General features: G+C 42.9%; 1 protein-coding gene across 1 annotated transcript in view; it reads right to left on the bottom strand.

Annotated features, from left to right (window-relative positions):
* Nucleotides 1-23,629, bottom strand: part of LOC122814264 — a 618,831-nt gene that overhangs the window by 193,098 nt on the left and 402,104 nt on the right. The window lies entirely within an intron of this gene.

Here is a 23,629-nt window from a genome sequence, read left to right as displayed (position 1 = left end):
TGCAGATAAGTGGGTTTTTGTTGCCAATTTCTTGAAGTAAGTAGTCAGATGCTTTTGTTTGTCTGGCGTGAGATAAGCCATCTGGGCAGTTGTATTTAAGCTTGCACCCAGGAATATTATCTCGAGAGGGCTCTAGTTTTGATTTCTTTTTGTTTAGTGTGTACCCTAGGCCAATTAGTAATCTTTTTACAAACGCCAGATGCTGTAGAAGAATATCTTTGTTCTCTGCTTAAATTAGGCAGCCGTCCAAGTAGGGATATATTTGAATTCCTTTTTGTCTGCAAAATGCAATTACTGGTGCCAGGCATTTTGTGAAGACCCTGGGCGCAGTAGATAAGCCAAAGGGCAGTGCAGAGAATTGGTAATGCATTGAGCCAGCTATAAATCTGAGGTATCTTCTGCAAGATTGTCTGATTGGGACATGCAGGTATGGCTTCTTTAGGTCCAAAGTTATGAGTCAAGCATTCTTGCCCAGCATGGGCAGTAGCTGCTGTAGAGTCAACATCTTGAATTTTGGAACTTCCAGAAACGTATTTAGTATAGACAGGTCCAGTACTGGTCTCCAGGTTTTGTCCTTTCTGGGTACAAGGAAAAGTCTGGAGTAAAATCCTTGCCCCTGCACTTATTGTGGTACTTGCTGAATGGCCCTCATGTCCATGAGGGCTGTAATTTGTTTTTGTGCCTCTGCCCATTGATTGTGTGGCAGGTCTGGCATACCTTTTGACCTTGGTAGAGTGTGAAAGTGGAATCTGTAGCCTTGGGACACTATGCTCAGGACCCATTTGTCTTGGGTAACCATTTGCCAATTTGATGAAAATAGTGCTATTTTTCCCCCTAAGGGGGCTGCCAAAAGATAAGTGCTTGGATCTGGTAGAGGAAAGTCATTGGGACTGTTTCCTGTAAGGCTGTGATTTGTCTTCTCCGCTTTTGGAGGTAGGAGCACCCCATTGTTTAGGCCTGTTTGAGCCTTGGGGCCGAGATCTGCCTCTGGGACGCCTGTATCTGCCTCTTTGTGGCCTGTCTGACACTGGAAAGGACCAATTTTTAGAAGACCAGTTCCTGCTAAACCTGAGTGGCTGTACCTGTAAGAAATCCTTGACTGTCTGCATGGATTTTGCTTTATCCTCCATTTTTTTCAACACCTCTTCTGCTTTAGTACCAAACAAAGTATCATGCTGTAATGGCACATCTAGTAATTTTGCTTTAACATGATCAGGCAGATTCTGTTTCTTTAACCAAGCATGCCTTCTAATAACAGAACCTGTAACAGCGGCCCTGCAAGAGGCCTCCAGTGAATTATAACCACATTGCAAAGTATGGTTTCCCACTTGTTCAGCTGCATGCAATAAATCCTGCAATTCCTTGTTCTCTGAACATTCAGTATTTGTCAACAATTTCTGTTTAACCAGTGACATTAAATATTGCTGATATTTAAGCATATGAAACTGACAATTTAAAGCCCTTACAGCCAGGGTAGCAGAAGTGTAGACTTTTTTCCCCCATCTGTCTAGAGCCCTAGAATCCCTATCAGAGGGGACAGGGTTTTTTTGCAGTGGAAGCTTTGACCCCTTTGGGACCCTGAAATATAGTTTCTGGGTCAGCAGCAGGGTTTTTATATAGAAATTTATGAGAATCCGGGACCCTGTAGTATCTGTCTGGCTTAGCAGGTGCAGGGGGTAAAGAGTCAGGGGACAGGCCGGACTCTGAAAATACATCATCTACAATGTCTAGAACAGGTGGAATAGCAAGGGGTCTGTGCTGAGGAAATAGCAGAAAGTCCCTGAGCCTTTTCTTAGATTCAGAATAATCTTGGCTCTCCCAGTTGACATGCTCCCTCATGGTATGCAGGGTTCCCCAAAAGAATAATCCTCAGGAGGAGATGCTGAAGGAATGGATTCTTCAGCATCAGAATCCTCATAGGGAAGCATGGACTAATCCTGTTGAGAAGAGGAATCAGAGGAAATAGAAACCTGATCAGAAGAATCATACTCTGTCTCTTGCTAGGCCTCTTATCAGGAGGGGGATGGGAGCCCCTGATCAAAGTAATTAGGTCTTCGGCCATTTTGAGCATCTTTTTTTAGGCATGGAAGTCTGAGAAGGAGAATGCTGTATTTGTTTCTTTGTCTTTAGAGCTGCTTTAGTCTTTGTCTTTGAAGCTGAAGATGGCTTAATATATAGTTGTGTAGGTCTGAAGATACCCTCAGAAGCCGATGCCTGCTCAGTGGCTCCGGACCCATCTTAGGGAATGATTTCCGAGTTTCCAATACCTTGAGTATCGAGAGGCCCAGTTGGCTCCACATGGGAGTCGGAAGCGGCCTGTGGCTCTGAGGTAGCGGGCGGCAGGGGCTGCGAAAGCGTCTCACTGAGAAGCGGCAACTGGCCTAGCAGAGGCTTCGTCGTTGGTTTTGGACCTCGGATGCCTATCCTTTTCCTTGTCCTTGCGTTTTTTGTAAACTCCGGTTGTCGGCTGGTCTGACGGCATTACATAATTAAATCTTCGGCCAAAGTAATGAAATGCAAAATTGAACCGATGCTTAATAGTGCGTTGGTTAAATCTAGCACAAAACCGACAGCTAGCAACGTTGTGATCAGGGCCTAGGCAAGAAATACAGTAAGAGTGAAAATCCTTATGAGGTATTTGCTTCCCACAAGAATACAATTGTTAACTTTTTCTGACATCGGTCTGGAGCAAGAAAAAAGTTTCCCCAACGGAGTACTTACCTTTAATGAAGACTTTGGTTCTGAAATTCGGATTTGAATATCTCAGGAGTCGAGCGACTGGCACTTGCGAACTGCTTTTGCTTCGGGCACCGCGCAGCAAGAAAGACTGAAGAAAATGGCGTCGGCTGCATCTTTTATACCCATGGTGCACTGACGTCAGGGAAGAGGCGACAGCAACTGACTCAGGACCTAGACTTTGGAATTCTGGCAGACTGAGGGTAGCCTGCCAGCAGGATAACCCAAGAGTAATGACTGCAACAGTGAAACACGATGAACATCACAAACCAGATTACATTCAACCAAATATAAGCAGGGGGACAAGCCCCCCCTGCACACCTCCTGCTACTTAAATATATCAACTCCAAGACTGCACTTCACTACACTATCATGAGTTATGCTGTAGTATAGCAAGTTAAAAGGGAATGTTACTAAGGTTTCAACAGGCAGTCATGAACACATGTAATGGTATGTTTTCCATTATTTTCTGTGGAGTGCAATCTTGGAGTTTATACATTTAATTAGCAGGGGATGTGGGGGGGCTTGCCCCCCTGCCCATACTTGGTGAAAAATGCTATCCTTTGTCTTGTATGTGGCTCTCTGTGTCCTTGTAATGGAATATTGTCATTCTTTGTGTCCTGTATATTTTCAGTAATTTGTGATTCAGGATTTTGAGTTCCGGATTATGAAGTTCAGGATTGTGACATTTCAGGATTCTGAAGTGAAATAGGTATATATATATATATATATATATATATATATATATATATATATATATATATATATATATATATATACACACATACATACACACACATACATACACACATATATATATATATATATATATATATATATATATATATATATATATATATATATATATATATATATATATATATATATATATATATATATATATATATATATATATATATACGGCTTACCTTTACATGTGCGTATTGCACAAGGGCGAACCACAAATGTCCAAAAGGCAGTCTGCAAAGTTTGCAAACGCCGACCAGAAAAAGGTTTGAATGTGCAATGAGCGAATGCACAGTGAGTTTCACTCACTGCACAGACATTCTGGAGCGAATTGCACTATAGTGGGGATCGGGAAATGGTTCCTTTCCCCACTGTAGTGCGATCTCAGAGTTAGAATAATAAAGTGGGGGGGGGCACAGCACTTTGGTTTATTTTTTTTCCGACATTAATGTTCGAAAAACAGTGAATCTGCTTTTGGATTTGCTGTTTTTTGAACATTAAGTTCCATTGACATGTCCAGTTTCATGGTTTCGAGTCACTCATATGAGCATGTGAACCACTGTGATTCGCAGTTTCAAAGGTAAACCTATATATATATATATATATATATATATATATATATATATATATATATATATATATATATACATATACATATATATATATATATATACATATATATATATATTTATTTATTTTTTATTTTACATTTGTTGACCGGGCTAGTCCAGCTGGATATATGTCCATTTTCAGTGGAGGCCCGGGGAGAAAAGCTCCATTGGTTAAAACAAGATTAGAGAATACAAATACACATAAAACAAAAGCAGTAAGCATAAAGGACAAGAAGATTTTAGTATAGGTAATACACATCTAAGAGTAAAAAATATCCATAACAAGAAAATATTCAAGTAAATGGTTAACGACTTTCAATACGAAATTTGATAGTATCTAAACATACAGTGTATCAATACATTGTTTTGAAAAAATGGTAGACAATATAAAAAATTTTTTTTTTCTTAATACAACTTATATGAGATCAGTAATATCTAGAAAGATATTATGTCAGAGGAAGTCAGTCGGGATATCTTAGCAGAGAAGGAAGAATTGTGGTAGAGGAAATGAGGAAGTCAGGTTAGTCAGGGTTGGTACAAGAGCAAAGCCAGAATTTATTAAGATGTATTTGCAGTTGTTTTTTAGAGTGGAAGAGTGGCCAAAGAGGAGTTATTTGATGGAAGGTTGTTCCATATTTTGCCAACTGAGTTGGAAAAAAGGGAATTACCTGCAGAATTAATAGTTTTGGTACTATTAACTAGTAGTTTGTCTGAAGAATGTAGTTGTTTCAGGTTGTTGTAAGGAGTCAAGAGATTACTGAGAACTGGTGTTTTAGATGGTTGATATAGAATTTTGTGAGCTATTAAGAGTTGTTGATAAATGAGCTTGTTTGGAAGTTCAAGCCAGTCTAGTTGTTTTAAGTTTAGACAGTGGTGAGTTCTAAACTGAGATCCTGTGGCAAATCGAGCAATATTATGGTAAGATGTAGTAAGTTTCTTAAGGTTACTTTTAGAGAGATTAGTGAAAATAGGGGAAGCATATAGAAGGGTAGAGATAGGTGTGATTGGGCTAGGGTGGTCTGGGCTTCAGGTGTAAGGAAGGGTTTGATTCTGTACAGGGATCCAATCTTTTTAATAACTACTTTTATTGTGTTGGTAATGTGACAATCATAGTTAAGATTATTGTCAATAGTAACACCTAGAAGTTTTGTTGAAGAATCAGGAGTAATTTGAGTGTTATCAGTGGAAGTAATAGAGAAGTTTATAGAAGTAGATTTACGGGTAGGTGAAAATAGTAACAATTTGGTTTTCTTAGGGTTAAGGAGTAGACAACGGTCAGAGAACCACTGTTCAACAGTTGAAAAGGCTTTTTGTGTAAGAGACTGGAGTTCAGTTTGAGATGAAGCAGTGCAAATTATAGTGGAATCATCTGCATATTGTATGCAGGTAGTGTTAGGGATAGCTGATTGGAGGTCATTAATAAAGATAGAAAATAGAAGTGGGCCTAGGATAGACCCTTGAGGTACTCCTAAAGAGAGAGGAAGGAGAGCAGATAGCGAATTTTTCCAGAGTACTGCCTGGTGACGGTTTTCTAGATAAGAAGTAAACCAAGTTAAGAAAGAGGGATCCAGTGCAAGAGATTTTAGTATGTGCAGAAGAAGTTTATGATTAACCATGTCAAAGGCTTTTGATAGGTCTATGAATAGAGAAGATGTAAGTTATTATTGTTACGGTTATAGTTGATGGTGTTGGTAAAGGAGAGTAATGCTGTGGTAGTACTGTGGGAAGGTCTAAATCCATGTTAAGTGTTAGCAAGTAGGTTATTATGGAGGAGATGGTTAAGTAGTTGTTTGTGGATACATTTTTCCATAATTTTGGCAAAGGGAGATAGAAGTGCTATGGGACGAAAGTTTGAGAAGTCATTAGACTTGCCTCCTTTGTGTAGGGGAATGATGTGGGATATCTTCCAGATCGCAGGGAAAATACCTTCTTTTATAGATCTATTTATTAGGATAGAGATTGGGTAAGCAATGGCTTTTGCTGCTATTTGCAGGAATTCTGCAGGAAGCTTGTCTGCAGTTGGTGTGGTAGGTTTAAGTTTTTGGATTAGAGATTGGATATAGGAGATAGATACAGGTTGTAGGTGAAGGGGAGGAAGAGTGTTTTTTAAGGTAGGTGAGAGTAGTTTAGAAGTGTCAGGAGATAGGTGGTTTTTGAGAGTTTGTATGGAATTGGTGAAGAAAGAATTAAAGTCATTGGCTATTTGTGTGGGATTGTCAGGGTCAGAATCTTGAGGGTTGGGTGTAATTGCTTGGCCTGGGGTTAGAAGATTATTAATACTGTTCCAAAATTTTTTAGGTTCCTTTTTGGTGGTTTTCTGTAGTTGAAAGTAATAGTTCTTTTTATCTGTCAGAATGGCTTTTTTGGTACTGTTTCTAAGCTCTCTAAAGTTTTGGTGGTCAGTTCGGTTTTTAGTAGATCGCCATTTATCCCAAGATTTGTTTCTGAGGATGATTTTTTGCTTAGTATTCTTGGTTAGCCAGGGCGCTGTTTTAGTTTTGGTTCTAATGGTACGACTTGGGGCGTGTTGATCTAGCATAGATAGGAATGATGAATTGAAGTATTCCACTGCTTCATTCAGTGGGAGATGTTTTAGTGGGGCCCAATTACATTGTGAAAGTTCAGCTTGAAACTGAACAGGGTTAAATTGTTTTTTTGAATGTAGAGTTCTGAAGTGGTAGGTAAGGTTAGGTTAGTTTTGCATCTAATGATATAGGTTAGAGAGTGATCCCTAAGGTCATCAGGAAGGGTGCCTGATTGGTAGGTTTGCAAGGGAGTATTAGTAAGAATCCAATCTAAGGTGGTTTCCGTATTGTTTGTTTTATTGGCTCTGGTGGGACTATTTATGAGTTATTTAAAGCCATAATGGTTGATATGGGAAGTGGGATTAGCACTGTTACAGGAATGCCAATCTATGTTAAAGTCTCCTAAGACTAGTGTTTCCTGAGGGAGTTTGGTAGAGAGGTATATATATATATATATATATATATATATATATATATATGGCAAGAGGTATATATATGGTAAGGAGAAAGGAAGAAGCTACTAACAAAAGTAGTTATGAATACCTCTAAAGGTATAGGGGAGAGGGGGAAGTAACCTATTAAAAAACGGTTACTAGCGGGGGAAAAAGGGGGGGGGAGGGAGAACGTGAAAGTAACCTAATAAAAAAGCAGTTACTGTTGAAAAAAGGTATCAGAAACAAAGGAGAGATAGAAAAAGCTATGTAATCAAAAACGATATGGGAAGAAGAAGAAGATTGGGAAAAATATTATAATAATATAGCCTGACAATTCAAGAGCTGGATGGTCGGACTACGTCTTTGCAAAGCGGCAAACGAGGTCTGAGGTAAGAGACAGAGATGCACTGTGGGTAAGGGGTGGTATCCAAGAACTTTTTTGGTTGCCAGGAGCTTAGTAACGGCCAAGTCAGATCCAATGGATTGGATCTGGACCCATATGTGAGGATGAGATGAAAAACTGACAATATCAGATCATAGGTTTGTCTTGATTCTAGACTACACAATGATACAGCACCAGACTTTTGTTATAACTTCTTGTTTTCTACTAATCATATCAACGTTGCTTTCTTTGCTTAGATCATCTGATATGACTAACCCTATGTCCAGTCCTAATTTGTTGCTGTTTTCTCTCCAACTATGTACACTTTCCCAAGGTTATGAATCCCCAGATGCATTACTTCACATTTTCTGCACTAAATTTACACTGTGTTTTAGAAAATTCACTTCTACACTTTCTTATTTAGCAAACCTGCTACAGATCCTTCTGTCATCACTACAAAATGCTTACTTTTCTTCCAGATCTTCTGCAGTGTCACTTATGAAGACAATGTAAAAAACCTGCCACAGAAGTGACCCCTACACTAGTACCTACTGGTACAAATCCTTTCATTGGCATGAAAGATCACCATTATTCCTACAACCTTCACAACACGTTGGTAAAGCATTATCAAGTTAAGAGGTCTGTCAACCAAAGCAATGTGTTTCTTGGCTAAACCATGTATAAGCATGCATCATATATACAATCTTAGTAGTCATTCCATCCTCGCCTCCTTCCTAAATAAGGCCTCCCTTCAGCAACTGCACTGTGGTAAGCAGCTGCACTTACTTAAACAGAGATCTTCTATAACCTAGGGCCTACAATACTTCAAGTTTTGGGCTCTGACTACATCTACTAGATCCTAACTACATAAGAGAAAGCTGTAACAGCAAATCCATTTTCCTCTTGTTTACCATACATGCAAACTGTTTAAGAATGATGCTTTTTGTCTGTGTTTTTGGTTACTTCTCCACTGACATCCACTGCACTCCTCCAAATTTTTGTTCAGCCCATGGTTATTTTATTCAAACACACAAAAAATACACTCTTTCATTTTCTGATAACCTGTTTTGTATTGTTTCGGATTCCTGAGCCTAACCTGGTAATCAGTGGGTGGAAAGAATAGAAACCCATACTGCAGATAGCATCAATCCACATCACATAAATACAGTCACTTGCGTAAAACATGTTCCCACCTAGAGGATAATTTGGAGAACACCGGTATATCTACATAAAATCTTTGGGAGGTGGAAGGAAATAGAAACAATCTGGGGAAAAAAACATAGATGCAGGGAGGACACAAACTCTATCTATAAGGCTCTGGAGCTCAGAACCTGCTTGTAAATTATTTATTTTTATTTATTTAAATTTCTTAACCATGGTTGAGCACGGACTCTGTTGGAAACTATTTCAGTCTTAGCCCAGAGATACAGAAAACAACAAGGTAAAGAACACCACGAGGACAATTTAAAAAACAACCAATTGCACAAGGACAAATACACATCTATATGCTCACAGCAAGAGGTTCTCCAGTTCGATTCTTGGCTGGGGTGCCATCTGTGCAGAGTTTGCATGTCCTTCCTGTGGTCATGTGGGTTCTTCTCAGTGCTCCCTTTCCTCCCACATTCCAAAGACGTGCAGTAGGTGTACTGGACACTCTAAATTGATCATAGGTGAGAGTGTGTGTATGAGTGAGCAGTACAAATGAACTGCCATGGCAGGGCTAGCCACCTGGCAGTGTAAACCTTGGCTTGAGATGATTATCACTGAAGTGACACCCCGACCCCATGTTCAAAAATGGGAAAAAGGGGTTGAGGATGGATGGATGCAATATTTACATAAACACAGTATGAATTAACTTCAAAAGGTAATTAAATGACCAAACATTCTTTGTCATATGAAAGAGTGAGAGAGAAGTTAAAGAGAAAAAGCAGAGTGGAAAGGGTGAAGTTAGCAATAACTAGGTTATATTTCCAGAAGGAAGGCATTTGCATTTAGCTTGAGACCTGAGGTGAGCTTTTAGTTGTAAGCAGAATTTAGGATAATTAAGATTGGGGTAGGGATATGGATAATTTAGGACTAAGGATAGAGAAGGAATGGTCTTGCAATGAAGTCTTACTTTTGGGCTTGAGGAAATGGACCTGTGCTCTTATGATTTCTATGACTATATGATGCCATCTGTCTAACTAGCTTAGAGGCTAAAGGAAGATTAATACATTGCTGGATGGACAGCCATTTACTATTTTCTATAGTTCTACAGTGGTGCTAATTGCTAGGGGATAGCGTGATGAACCAGCAAATAAGTGTTTGGATACTGACATTTCTGCCACACCCTCTCCCTCCTATAGTACTCCTTCCTCCATCATTTCTCCTGATCTTAGTTAAGTTTTTATTGTTATGTAGACAGAAAAAGTTATGTATTCACCATAACGTTCCATCTGTGTTGTCCATTTTCATTCTTCCTCAACTGATGGGTTCAGATCCAATCCATGAGATCAGACTTGGCCATTGCTAAAGCTTGTGGCAACCAGGAACTCTCGAGCTTCACCCTTACCCATAATGCACCAACCCCAATTACCTCAGATCTTGTCTGCTGCTTAGGAAAGTGAAAGATGAAATTTATTATCATTATTATGGAGAAGCTATACCTGAGGTCTTATATATGTAAATAACAAGGCAAGTATATCATGTGATACTCATTCTTCCAGGAGTCTTAAGGATGGGGGTTGGTGGAAGGGAGTTGAGGAAGAATTAAAATGGACAACACAGATAGAACATTATGGTGAGTACATAACCTCTTTATCTGAAGTTGTCAATTTTCATTCATTCCTCAACTGATGGGACAGAGTCCCCAGCTACCTAATTCCCAGGGTGGTCTCAAGGATATTCCTGAGCACCATAACACCAAAAGATGCTCTTCCTCTGGAGACCAGATCTAATTTATAATGTGTAATAAATGCATGGGGAGTAGCCCAAGTAGCCACTGCATAAATATCATTCATGGACATTCTGGATTGGAATACTGAAGAAGTTGCCAAGGATCTGGTGGAATGAGCATGATAAATGATACCTGATTTGTTAGAGACAAAAGAAATCCAATTTGTTATCCATTTGGATAGAGTAACTTTGTTTAATTTACAAGACCCTCATTAGGTAAACCAGTTATCAAACAGTTGATTCAATTTTCGGATGTCTTTATTCCTATTCAAATAAAAACGCAACCGTCTGTGGACATCTAGTATGTGTAGCGCATATTCACCTTTGTTGGAAAATTTTGGGAAAAACACAAGATAAATTAATAGATTTATTAATATTGGATTCTGACACCACCTTTGGAAGAAATGATGGACTGGTACTTAAAGTTACTGTGTCCCTATGAAAAATCAAGTACGAGGGTTCTGAGGATGATGCTTGGATCTCAGAAAATCTTCGGGCTGAAGTAATGCCCACTAAGAAAATTGTCTTCCATGAAAGAAATTTAAGGTGACATGTAGCTGTGGGCTCAAATGAGAGTGAAATAAAGTACTGCAGCACTAAATTTAGGTCCCAAGGAGGAGTAGGATCTTGAAAGGGAAGCCTTAAAAGTAGAACGCCTCTTAAAAATGCTTTGCTTAACTTATGAGATACTACTACAGACAACCCATTTATCCCAACATGAAAATTTGATATTGCTGCTAACTGGACTCTAACTGTGGAAGAACTAGCTCTTTCATCAAAGAAATGTGATAAAAAGCCAATATATTATGCATGGGAGCTGTAAAAGGTTCAATGTTGCGTTTTTGAGCCCCAAAAGCAAATCTTTTCCATTTGCTGGAGTATAGTTTCCTGCTTGAAGGTTTATGGGAAGACATCAAAATATGCTGGACAAGGGAGGAGAGCAATGGTTGTCTGGCTATCAACAGAATTGGAGAAGCCAGGCAGTCAAGCCTGAGGTTTGTCAAATCTGGGTGAATCATGTCTGCTGGGTGAGACAAAGTCCGGAGTAGATACAGAAACCAAGGTGACTGAATCAGATGAGGACAAAGAAAGGGAAACCAAATCTATTGAGGCCAATATGGAGCAATGAGGATGACTTTGCTCTTCAACCTGGAGGCTTTCTGAAGGCATTTGGGAATTGAAGGCGTGGGATGGTATGCATACAGGAGACCGGGGGAGGGCAGTTGTGAAGTAAAACATCCCTCAGACATTCTCCCTCTGCGTGGGGATCAGGGCAAAGTAGCTACTGAACTTGCTGTTTGGGGGGAAGCGAGCAGATCGCACAAGGCTGGCCCCATTGATGGAAGCACTTCTCTGCAATTTTCTTGTTCAGGGTCCATTCATGAGGCAGAAGAATGCACCTGCTCAATTTTTCTGCTATCACACGGGATTTCCTCATTATGTTGGTTGCTAAGAGAAAGTGGTTGAACGAGATCGTCCACTGCCACACACTGAGAGTTGCTTGACCCAGTGGGTAGGATTTGGTTCCTCCCTGTTTGTCGATGTACCAGACGACTGACATGTTGTCTGACTGTACTGCAACTGTCCCCAAAGGGGAGCATTCTGAAATATCAGCACTGCTCTCATCTCTAGGACATTTATATGCAATTGGCCTCTTCGGGGAAACAGGTGCCTTGGACGGTCTTCCCCAGATAATGCCTCCTTCACCCTAGCTGGGAAGCATCTGTGGTCACTATGGCCTTGGTTTGAGGGGGAAGGAATAGATTACCTTGTAGAACCTCGTCTGAATGAATACACCATTTTGGATCTATCTTTCAAAGGTTGGTGATTCTTATCTTGTACGGTACAGTTTGATAAGGAATTGCCCATTGATCAGCCAACATCCATTGCAGAATTCTCACATAAAACCTGGCTAGAGGTACCAACATTATTGCTGCTGCCATCGATCCCAGAGCCTGAAAGACCAGTTAGGCTGAAATTGAAGTCTTATAGTCTGAACCCTCAGTAATGGAAGAGAAGCAATGGTTGTCTTTGTATTAAGAATTGCTCCTATAATCTCCAAACTCTAAGTGGGTTCCAGATGAGATTTGTCATAGTTTATGATTATCCCCAGACAAGAGCAAGTCTGGAGAAACTGGTCTCTTGCACATATAAGTTGATGTCTGGTCGGAGCAGTGATGAGCCAGTTGTCTGGATATGGAAACACTCAGAATCCTTGCCATCTCAGGTGAGCTGCTACTACTGCCATGCACGTGGTAAACACCCTGGGGGCTGTGGTGAGTCCAAAGGGCAGTACTCTAAACTGATAATGACTGACCCCCAGCCAGAAGTGTAAATACATCTGGACCATATGTTCATCTTTATGTCACAGAGCACATCCAGTTGTCCTTGCCCAGAAAAGGGAGAAAGGATTGAACCGTGACCATCCAAAACTTGGTTCTTTGAACTGACTTAATTAGTTTGTTGATTTCTAGAATTGGACTCCAGTCCCTTGTTTTCTTTGGCGCTAAAAACAACCTTGAGTAAGTTCCGGATTCTATCTGGTCTGGCAGGACCTCTTGGATGACTCTTTTCTAGCAGCTTTTGTATTTGAATTGCTGCTTGTTCCCTCCGACTGGGTGGAACACTGGGGATTTTTCTTGACGATGGCGGTGGAAGGGGAAAAGGGTATTATATATTCTTTGGAAATAATCCTCTGCACCCAAGTATCTTTTGTTATATCTGGCCAAGCCATCTGGTGCGGGGATAATCATCCCCCAACAACTGGGCCACCTTTCAGGAGCACTGGTATGGTTCGTCAAAGAACGAATCTCTGAAACAAGAAGTTATGTACTAACCATAACGTTCGATGTATGTAGTCCATCTCGCCTCACATTCTTACCCGTGGGTTTGGAGCCAAATGTCGGCTCCAACTTGGCCATACTTTTTTAGCTCAAAGTCTTTTTATTGGCTGGGCTAAGACGGTATCCCATGCTGCATTGCTCTCTATCCCCAGATCTAGTTTGCTGCGAGCACCAGCACTCATTCCCCATGCATAACAACACCTAAGGATAGGAAGAACAAACCAAAAATGAAGGGAGCTCTGAAACCAGACCAAACCTCCAGATCCTCCAGGATGGGAGAAGGAGGGGGGGTAAGTAAGAATGTGAAGTGAGATGGACTACATACATCGAACGTTATGGTGAGTACATAACTTCTTGACGTTATGTAGTCCAATCTCGCCTACATTCTTACCCGTGGGACAGCGTCCCCAGCACCTACATCCTGGGTGGCTCAGTGGAAAATACTCCTGAGCACTGTGGAACCAAAGGAAGACCTGCCCCTAGATACCACATCGAACTTGTAATGAGTAACAAAGGTGTGAGGAGTAGCCGCAGCACAAATATCATCCATAGACAATCCATAGACAATCTGGCCTGAAAAGCTATAGATGTAGATACAGACCGAGTAGAGTGAGCCTTCACCCGGAATGGTAAATCTTTCCCCCTGAGGAATAAATTAAAGAAATACAACTGGAAATACACCTGGACAACGTGACTTTGGCAACAGGAGACCCAATTCTGTTTTACGAAAATGAAACAAACAACTGATCAGATTTTCTGAGATATTTTGTTCTGTGCAAATAAAAACGTAATTGTCTGTGCACATCCAATTGATGAAATTTGAATTCTGCCTTGTTTGAGAACTGGGGAAAAAACACTGGCAATTCAATAGATTGGTTAAAGTTACTGACTGATGCCACTTTGGGAAGAAAGGAGGGGTTCGGTCTGAGAGAAACCCTGTCCTTATGAAAAATCAAATAAGGGGGTTTTGATTGATAAAGCTTGAAGCTCCGAAACGCGTCTGGCTGACGTGATGGCTACCAAAAAGACAGTTTTCCAAGTTAAGAATTTTAAATCGCAAGTGGCTGCAGGCTCAAAGGGGGGTGAAATAAGACCATGTAAAACAAAGTTTAAGTCCCAAGGCATAACAGGTTCCGATACCAGAGGACAAAGTAACAAAATGCCCTTCAGGAAAGCCTTACAGAGTCTATGTGCCATCAAGCTAGGCTCGTCTGCAACATGAAAGGTAGAAATTGCCGCCAATTGGACTTTAATGGTTGCGGCCGCTGAACCCTGGTTAAAGAGCATAGACAAGAACTCCAACACAGATGAAATTGGAGTGGTGTAAGGGTCAATCTTTTTGGCATATGCCCAGATTGAAAATCTCTTCCATTTGCTGTAATAAATCTTCCTGGTCGAGGGCTCATGAGAGGAAGATAAAATATGAACCACCTCCGGCGAAATTTGATGAAGCCTATCTAATGACGGAAGTGGAGTAGCCAGGCTGTCAACTGGAGGGTCTGAAGAGAGGGATGGAGCTGCCCTGACATGTGTGTCAGTAAGTCTGGTTGTGGGTCCAGAATCCAAGGAGCGTCCATGAGATAGGATGGAGAAAAGGGAACCAAATTTGACGAGGCCAGTGTGGGGCAATCAGAATCATTTTGCTTCCCAAGGATTGCGCTTTCTGAATAACCTATGAAAGCAAGGGGACCGGAGGGAAGGCATATAGTAGACCGGAGGGCCAATGGTGGACTAGAGCGTCCCTGGGTGACTCCCCCTGAGGGGGGATCAATGTGAAGTAGCTGCTGCATTTGGCATTGAGGGGGCTGGCAAAAAGGTCGCAGCAAGGCTGACCCCACCTGAGGAAGATCTGCTCCGCAACTTGACAGTTCAGGGACCACTCGTAAGGCATCAGAATAGCTCTGCTTAGCCTGTCTGTGATCACATTGGACTTCTCCGGAATATGCGTTGCCACCAGAAAACGTTGGGAAGACACTTCCCACTGCCACACTCGCATGGCCTCTCTGCAAAGGAGATAAGACTTGGTTCCTCCCTGCTTGTTCAGATACCACACCACTGACATATTGTCCGAGTGGATTGTAATAGTCCCGAGAGGAAGAAAACTCTGAAGTGCTTGCAATGCTAGTAGCAGAGCTCTCATCTCCAGGACATTGATATGCAGATGCATCTCATGCTCTTGCCACGTGCTTTGGACTGTCCTGCCTAGATAATGCCCCCCCCCCCAATCTGGGAGGCATCCGTGGTCACAGTGGTAACCAGGGGAGCAGGAACAAAGGGCTTTCCCGCATTCAGGTTGTTGGTGCAAAGCCACCAACTGAGATCCTGTTTGCACCTGTCTGTAAGTAGAATAGGGTGAGAAAGTGGAAGACGTTGACGAGACCACTGGGCAAAGAGTAGCCACTGAAGGAGCCTCATATGTAACCTTGCCAGAGGGACTAACATAATCTTAGCAGCCATTGTCCCCAACAGTTGGAGGACACATCTTGCCTTCGCTCTTCTCAGAGGGAGCAAGGCATAAACCTGGTGTTGTAGGACTCTGATTCTTTCCTGTGGTAGAAATGCCCACATGAGGACGGTGTCTAGTTTGGTGCCTATAAAAGTGACACACTGAGGGCAGCAAGGCAGATTTTTCCCAGTTCAATGTGATGCCCAACTGTTGGCATAGGTTGACAGTAGCGTCCCTGGTCTGAAGTAGTAGATGCCTCGTGTTGGCAGTAAGGAGACAGTCCTCCAGATATGGAAGCACTTGGAATCCCTGACGTCTCAAGTGAGCAGTCACCACTGCCATGCATTTGGTAAACACCCTGAGGGCTGTGGTGAGACCAAAGGGCAGGGCTCGAAACTGAAAATGACTGGCTCCCAGTCGGAAGCGTAGGTGACTTCTGGATGCCCTGTCCATCTTTATGTGGTAGTAAGCATCCTTGAGGTCGATGGAGCACATCCACACTTCTTTTCCCAACAATGGGGGAATAGACTGCAATGTGACCATTCGGAACTTGGACTTTTGCACATGGGTGTTCAATTGACTGAGATCCAATATGGGTCTCAGGTCCCCTGTCCTTTTTGGCACCAAAAGGAATCTGGAGTAAGTCCCTAATCCGATCTGGTCTGAGGGGACATATTGGATGCCTCCTTTCTCTAGCAGCTTTGAAACTTCTGAAGCTGCGTAATCCCTTTGACTGGGTGGAACATCTGGGATTTTATTGATTGGAGGGGGATTTGATGAGAAGGGGATGACATATCCTCCGGAAATTATTCATGGAACCCATTGGTCTTGGGTGATGTCTTGCCAGGCCTCCAGGTATAATGAGATTCGACCCCCGACTGGCTCGGGAAACTCACAGTCGGGGCTCCCATCAGGAGCGGTGGTAGGGAGAACCACGAAAGGAATCTTGGTCTCCCTAAGTTGCAGGGGCCTCATCTGCCCCTAGGGAGGCATCTCCCTGAATAACCACCCCCTCTCCTGCCCCTGGAGGGGGGAATCACCTTGTGCACTGGGAAAAAAACCTCTGTGATTTCTTGACCCACATTTTACCACCCCTCTGGGCCTTGGGATAAGGCCTAGAGGGAAGGGAAAAATGGACTCCTACGACAGACAGAGTTTTTCCCTCCTGCTCGCACCTGAGATTGTCTTTCACCTTGGTTCCGAACAAAGAGGAACCATCAAAAGGGGTGTCGGTGAATGAAGACTTGAAGGCCTCCGCGAAATGACAAAGGAGCATCCAGGCCTGCCTCCTAAGAGCAACTCCTGAACTTGCTGCCCTACCTGCTCCCTCGGCTGCATAGGAGATTAGCCTCATGGAGGAGTTTGCAATGGAATTGAGGGTAGACATCTGAGCGTTGACCGTCTGGGCCACCGCCTCAGAAATGTTACCCGTGAGAGTATCTCCAAGCTCCTTGAGAAGATCTCTCTGGAGCCGTGTAAAGTGTGATAAGTAATTCAGTGACCGTAAGGTAAAGGTCGCTGAAGAAAACGTGCACTTCCTGTACCGGTCCATGGTTCTAGACTCCTTGTTAGGGGGATGGACGGTGGAAGAAGTCTCAGCTAATTCCTTCTGGGTAGCAGCTGCCACCACCATGGCATCCACAGGGACTCCCTTGGACAGAAATTTCTTATCAGGAGGAGCAGACAAAACTTTATTGGGTCTCCTGGGGACTGGTTCCACAGAGTCAGGGGTTTCCCACACCCTTCGACAAACCAAATCCAGAAGCTCGTCAAAGGGTGGAGATACCCCGGAGGCAGAGGGCTGAGCCCCAGAGGCCTTCAGGAAGACCGACTCCTCCTCGGAGGGGGCTTTGGATGGCCAGTCACCTCTTTGTTTCAAAATCTCTAGGATGTCAGAGAAAGAAACATCCTCAGAGGATGAGTTAGGGGACCACTCCGATTCCTCGAGGTCGGTGTCTGATGTGAGAGACTCATCCTGGGAATTTATGTGCTTCCTCTTGCATGTCTTCTTTCTGGGTGGCTCCTTCTGGGTGGCTCCTCAGGCAAAAACTCTGAGGGGCCCTCAGAAATGTGGGGACCACTTGTGGGGGTACCCTGAGGCCTTGGGGCTCCACTGTCTAGAGATAGATGGCAATCAGAGACCTGCACCAGTGTAGTAGGGGACAGAATGACCGACCCGCATGATGCCGCTGACGACCTGGCCAGCGTGCTCTGTATGGCCTCGAAGGCTGGTCCTCCCAAGTCCGAAGAACAACCAGCCTCCGCAGCCAGGACAGAAGTCAGACTTCCCCGTGCCGAAGCACCGAGAGGGAGACTAGGAGCAGAGAGGTGTCCCGAGGCCTCTCCCTTGGGTCCGACCAAAGAATCCTGAGTCCTGAACCCCGTGGATGGCACCGATGGAGTCGGAGCTGACATTAGCACCGATAAGCCAGGAGGGGCTGTTGGAACTGACCTAGGGACGTCACATGGAGCAAAGCACTCCGGCTTTGAAAGCTGAGATGTGCTCGGAGGAGGAAGTATCGAAGTAGGTTGAGGGACCAGCTCCAGAGCCGACTGGGTCGGAGTCGAGAACAATTTTGCCAGTACCGGTGACTGAAGCAGTCTCTGCACCACTCTATTGATGTCCACATCTGATAAGGTCCTGGAAGATTTGGAGGATAGAGAAAGAGATTGAGATCTCCTCTCTGAAGGGGACATGCGAGGAGTGGATACTGGCCTAATGCTAGGCGATCGGCTCTGAACAGATTCCAAGAAGATTGGAGCCAAAGCAGGATCCATAACAACTGACACATCCTGCGGCCCCGAGGACAATGGAGCCGAGGATGTTGAAGCAGGCTTTGCTATTTTCTCTGGTGGCTCCGAGGAGACTGATGGAGCCGGAGATCTCTTTTTTGTTTTTGAGGATTTTGCCTTAGAGCTGGAAGCACTCTCCAGACCCTCCTCGAAGGAGGGTTTCAGAAGTCCCTTCAAAATGAACTTATTCTTCCTTTCCTGAAGAACTCGCGGACTAAAGGCATGACAGAAACTGCATGACTCCTGGAGATGAATCGCTCCCAGACAATACACACAGACAGTGTCCATTGGTAATGGACATTTTATAACTGCACCTAGAGCATTTCTTGAAGCCCGAGGGCTTGTGCTCCTTAGTATCTTTGAACATAGTTAAGCAACAACAATTAACTACTGAATAAATCGACCAACGGTCAAACAGTCACAAGGCAGGAAAGATCCTACAACAAACAGAATACCACAAGATCTTTAAGTTAAACGATCCTCAGACACAAACACAAGTGGGGAAGGACTAATTCCTCTAATTTAAATGGTTTTAGTCCTGGGAAACTTTTATAACACAAGGAAAGCAAGGGGACAGACTAGGTCCTCTAACTGAAACGGGCCTAACCCGTTGGAAACAGCTAGTGGGATACCACAGAAAAAAACAATAAAAAACACAACTTTTCCACAATACAGACAAGAACACACACACAATAGCTATTAAAATAGCTTTTTTGCAAAAAACTTCTCTGATGAAGAAAAAGGGTACTTAGCCACAGCCAAGAGCAAGACCACGTCCGAGCTACACGAGCAGCAAACGAGATCTGGGAATAGAGAGCAGTGCAGCATGGGATATCATCTTACCCCAGCCAATAGAAAGACTTCGAGCTAAAAAGTATGGCCGAGTCGGAGCCAACCCACGGGTAAGAATGTAGGTGAGATTGGACTACATAACATTCCTTGTTCTGTGAACCATTTCTACCATGTGGATGGTGGCGTCCATTTGAGATCCCTCCTCTGCCTTTGGGGGATCTTCCTCCATGTATTTTCTGGAAAGGACCCTGAGATTTTTTGAACCACATTTTCTGACCTCCTCATTGATTCCTGGAAAAGGTTCATTGAGGGGTCCAAAAACACACGACCATGGAGACAGGGTCTTTCCATCCTTCTCACACCTGGATCAAGTGTCCTTAACCTTGAGACCAAATAAAGATGTTCTGTCAAAAGAGGCATTGACAAAAGAGGAGTTGAAAGGTTCCACAAAGGCACTTCCAGGCATGTCCCCATATGAAAATACCTGAACCACTGCTTTTGAGGTTCCCTCTGCTACTTTTGAGATCATCCTCACGGAAGAATTGGATATGGACTGAAGGGTAGCTAAATGGGAAGTCACTGAGGCCTGAACTTCCTCAGAAATAGCACACAAAAGAGTATTTGATAATTGCTTAATCAAATCCCTTTGTAATCTGGTAAAATGTGCCAAGTAGTTGAGAGACCTCAGTGCAAAAGTAGATAAGGTGAATACATACTATTTGTCCATTGCCCGCGACTCCCTGTTGGGGGGGATAGACAGTGGAAATTTATTCAGCTAGTTCCTTCTTGGTGGTGGCCATTGCAATGACCATAGCATCAACAAGAACTCCTTTACTCCAGAATTGCCTGTCCGCAGTTGGTGCCATAATCCTATCTGGTCTCCAAGGAATGGCTCTGTAGTGACTCGATCTTTCTATGCCCACTGAAAGATCATGTCAATAAGCTCTTTGGTAGGGAAAGTCGCCCAGGCGGCAGAAGGTTCAGTACCAAAAGCCTCACAAAAAAACAGATTCTTCAGGCGTTGGGTTACTGGGCATCCACTCACCTCTAGGTTTAAGAATTTCCAGGATGTCTCCAAATGAAATATCTTCAGGAGGTGACTGAGGGAACCCTTCATATCCATATCCTCGGTGATGGATTCTTCTGGGGAATCAATGTGCTTCCTCTTGCACGTACTCTTTCTGTGGACCTCCTCAGTGGGATGTTCTGGGGAGGTATCTGAAGAGAAAATTACAATTCCCTGATTGGGAGCCTAGCGCTTTTGTACTGGCTGCCCCAGTGAACGAGATGATAAGGCTCTCAGTGCTAGGCCATCATGGAAAACTTCAGATCCAAGGAGGAAAGTTCCATCAGAACTGCTGGAGCAGAAAAAACCCACTCTGCAGCCTCAAAGACCAAGCGGCCTGCAGAAGAAGAGGACATCGGACCCAAGAAGACGCACTTCTTGATCCTAGCCCCCTCCCACCCCAAGGGCAAGACCTCAGAGGTGGAAACTGGAGCCAAGCTGTCCAGTGTCAAGGCTCTAAGGTGTAGAGACATCTCTAAAAATCTCAGAGTCAAATGCAACACCCCAGATCCAACAGGCAGACTACGGCTCTGGGAGCTCTCCAGATCCAAAGGAACTGGAGGTCTCACGGATGACTTTGGATCTGAGGATAACGATATCCTCGGATCTGAAATTGATGGGCCTGGACAACTTGGATCCAAGGACTCTGACACTACAGTGGTAGTCAGTGGAGGAACCTGTAAAGGGGCAGTTGAAGGCATTTGGATCTCCTGACCTGGAGGCGTAGGAGCCAAGGGAACTCCAATCTGTCCTTGCACTAAGAGGATCTTCCTCACCAGTCTCTCCACATTGTCTTCAGTTAGGCTTCTGGAAGAATGAACAGAAAAGGTAGGAGAAGACCTGGGAAGCCCCAAAAAAGGAGAAGGTACTTGGGCTCCTACTGAATTGTTGACAGCTTAGGTTGTCGAATGCTTAATCATCAACACCTAAGCGTTGAAAGTTTACAATAGCGAATGGCCACATCATCGAATTCTTTCGTCAGGAAAGAATTTGCGTGGCTGTTATCGGGGATTTGCCCTTTCCCCAGTGTAGAGCAAGCTCAGAGTTGGTATATTTAGTTAGGGGGTGTGGGGGGTGAAGCCCTCCACTATATCTGGGTGTGTTTGTTTATTTTGTTTACAGACAGCTACTCGAATTCTTTCCAGAGGAAAGAATTTGATAATGTGTCCATTCGCTATTGTTAGCTTTCGACGCTTAGGTGTCGATGTTTTAGGATTCGACAACCTAAGCTGTCGATGTTATGATATAGACACAGGTACTCTATCTGGGACAGGGTCCAGGGAGGGAAGAGTACCTTACTCTAGGTAAAGGTTTAAACTCCATTTTTGGTGATACTAGATCCGACAACTTAGGATCCGATATTTTAGAACTTGTCGGAGCCTGTTGAGACCTCGGATCCATAGCTGATGTAGGACTGGTAAGTTTTGATTTCTTGAGATCCGGGGTTGAGACCAGATCCTTTGCTGATCTTTTCCTTGAAGACTCCAAGATAGAAAACGATGATGAAGGCCTTGGAGAAGAGGATTTCTTTGACTTAATTTCTGAAGTAATACCTTCAGAAATGCCTTTTCCAAAGGAGGAGGGAAATAGGCCTTTCAAAATTAGTTTATTTTTTTCCAGTAAAGCTAGTGGATTGAAGTTATGACAAATACAGCAGTCTTCTTGCAGGTGAAGATGGCTGAAACAAACGCATAAAGTGTGGGCATCTGAGAGAGGCAATTTATGCCCACACTTTACACATTTTTTTAAATCCTGCTGGCTTTTCTGACATGTTTAGAGATTTTAGACAAGGGTCTAAACATAAGCAGCAGAAAGATTATTTTTTTTATATTAGCAAGCAGAAGGAAAAAGGGAAAAAATATCAGCAATGGTAAGAAGAACTACCTAGGTAGACGAAGAGATACTAATGATACTATTTGCAAAGTACCCAAGTACAAAACAAGGGAAAGAAATTAGACAGGGATTATTAAACAGATGAAAACTGAAGTAGGGTAAGGTTTAAGATAATATAGATAGCAAGCAGTAAGGAAACAAGAATGTAAGAAAAATAACTGTACTTATCTGTACGAAGCTCAAGAGTAGTAGTAGACCACGTCTTTTCGCTGGAGCAGCAAATGGCAATTTGGTAATTGGGGTTGGTGCATTATGGGTAAGGCTGAAGCTCTAGAATTCCTGGCTGCCATGAGATTTAGCAATGGCCGAGTCGAATCCCTCAGATCAGATCTGAACCCATCAGTTGAGGAATGAATGAAAACTGACAGCAGACCAAATTTTCTTAACAATGAGAACATATCTGCAAAGCTAGAACATCTATGAGTATGGTTTTCCTCAAGTGTGGCTCTCAAGCATCTTCAACAAAGTTTAGAACACAAAATAATGTTGTGTTACACTTTAGGAAATATGCAGAGCTTGAATAATAAATATAATTGTGCACTAGTTTAGAAACTGTAACTGGGTAAGATCAACAAAACACAGCTGCCTCTTTTTAGGGATGACCTGGAGCAATGTCTGGTTAAGTGACTTGTTCAGAGTCACACAGTACACGTGCAGAGCCTGACAAAATCAAGGCCAGACTACAAAATGCCACTGTTCGTTCTTCTTTTTCTGTAATAGGAGAGATCATAACCGTGAGGGTGTATCCTTCATAAAACAGCAACACAAGTCCAAATAAAGGGAGATTCAGAAACGGGCCATGAAAAATACAATCCTCCACAAGCTGAGTTATGGAAACTCTATGTTTTTCAAAGAAGACAGCAGATTGCAGAGCTCCGCCTGAGAATGCACACTACATAAGGCCACCACTGAGCATGACTAACTAAAATAAGGCGGTCTAGAAATACAGAAGACTTTCCAGTGATTCATAAAAAAGTGTCCAGAAGCACAGAAACTTAGATGTTGCACACCTTTAGCCACACAGGTGCATTCTGATACTTTTAGACCTATGGGTAAATTTTCAAAAAAATGGTTTGCAGATGGTTCTGCAGAAAGGATTCCTAACCGTTTCCTTAGACATCCATTTGTATATCAAGGCAAAGTGCGTCTGTGATTCAATACTGCAGTAACACTTGGATTCTTCTGAAGTGTGCAGAAGACTTTAAAACTGACAGGAAACATAAGCATATCTTTGAATGTCTTGACCACAGGGTAAATAACTCATATGATCCACCCAGTACACTAACAGAGCACTGCAGCTTTTCTGGTCCATCCTATTTTTTTTTTTTTTTTTTTTTTTACTGAAAACTTGAGAAAATCCCCCTACATTAAGATTCAGAGTACCAATTTAGGAAGATCTAGAATATATGATAAGCTAAAACACAGTT

This window comes from Protopterus annectens, chromosome 10.part0, assembly GCF_019279795.1.
Source record: "Protopterus annectens isolate FY-2018-M chromosome 10.part0, PAN1.0, whole genome shotgun sequence".
Taxonomy (NCBI): domain Eukaryota; kingdom Metazoa; phylum Chordata; order Ceratodontiformes; family Protopteridae; genus Protopterus; species Protopterus annectens.
Note: the sequence above shows the minus strand (reverse complement) of the source record. Positions and strands in the feature narration are given on the sequence as shown.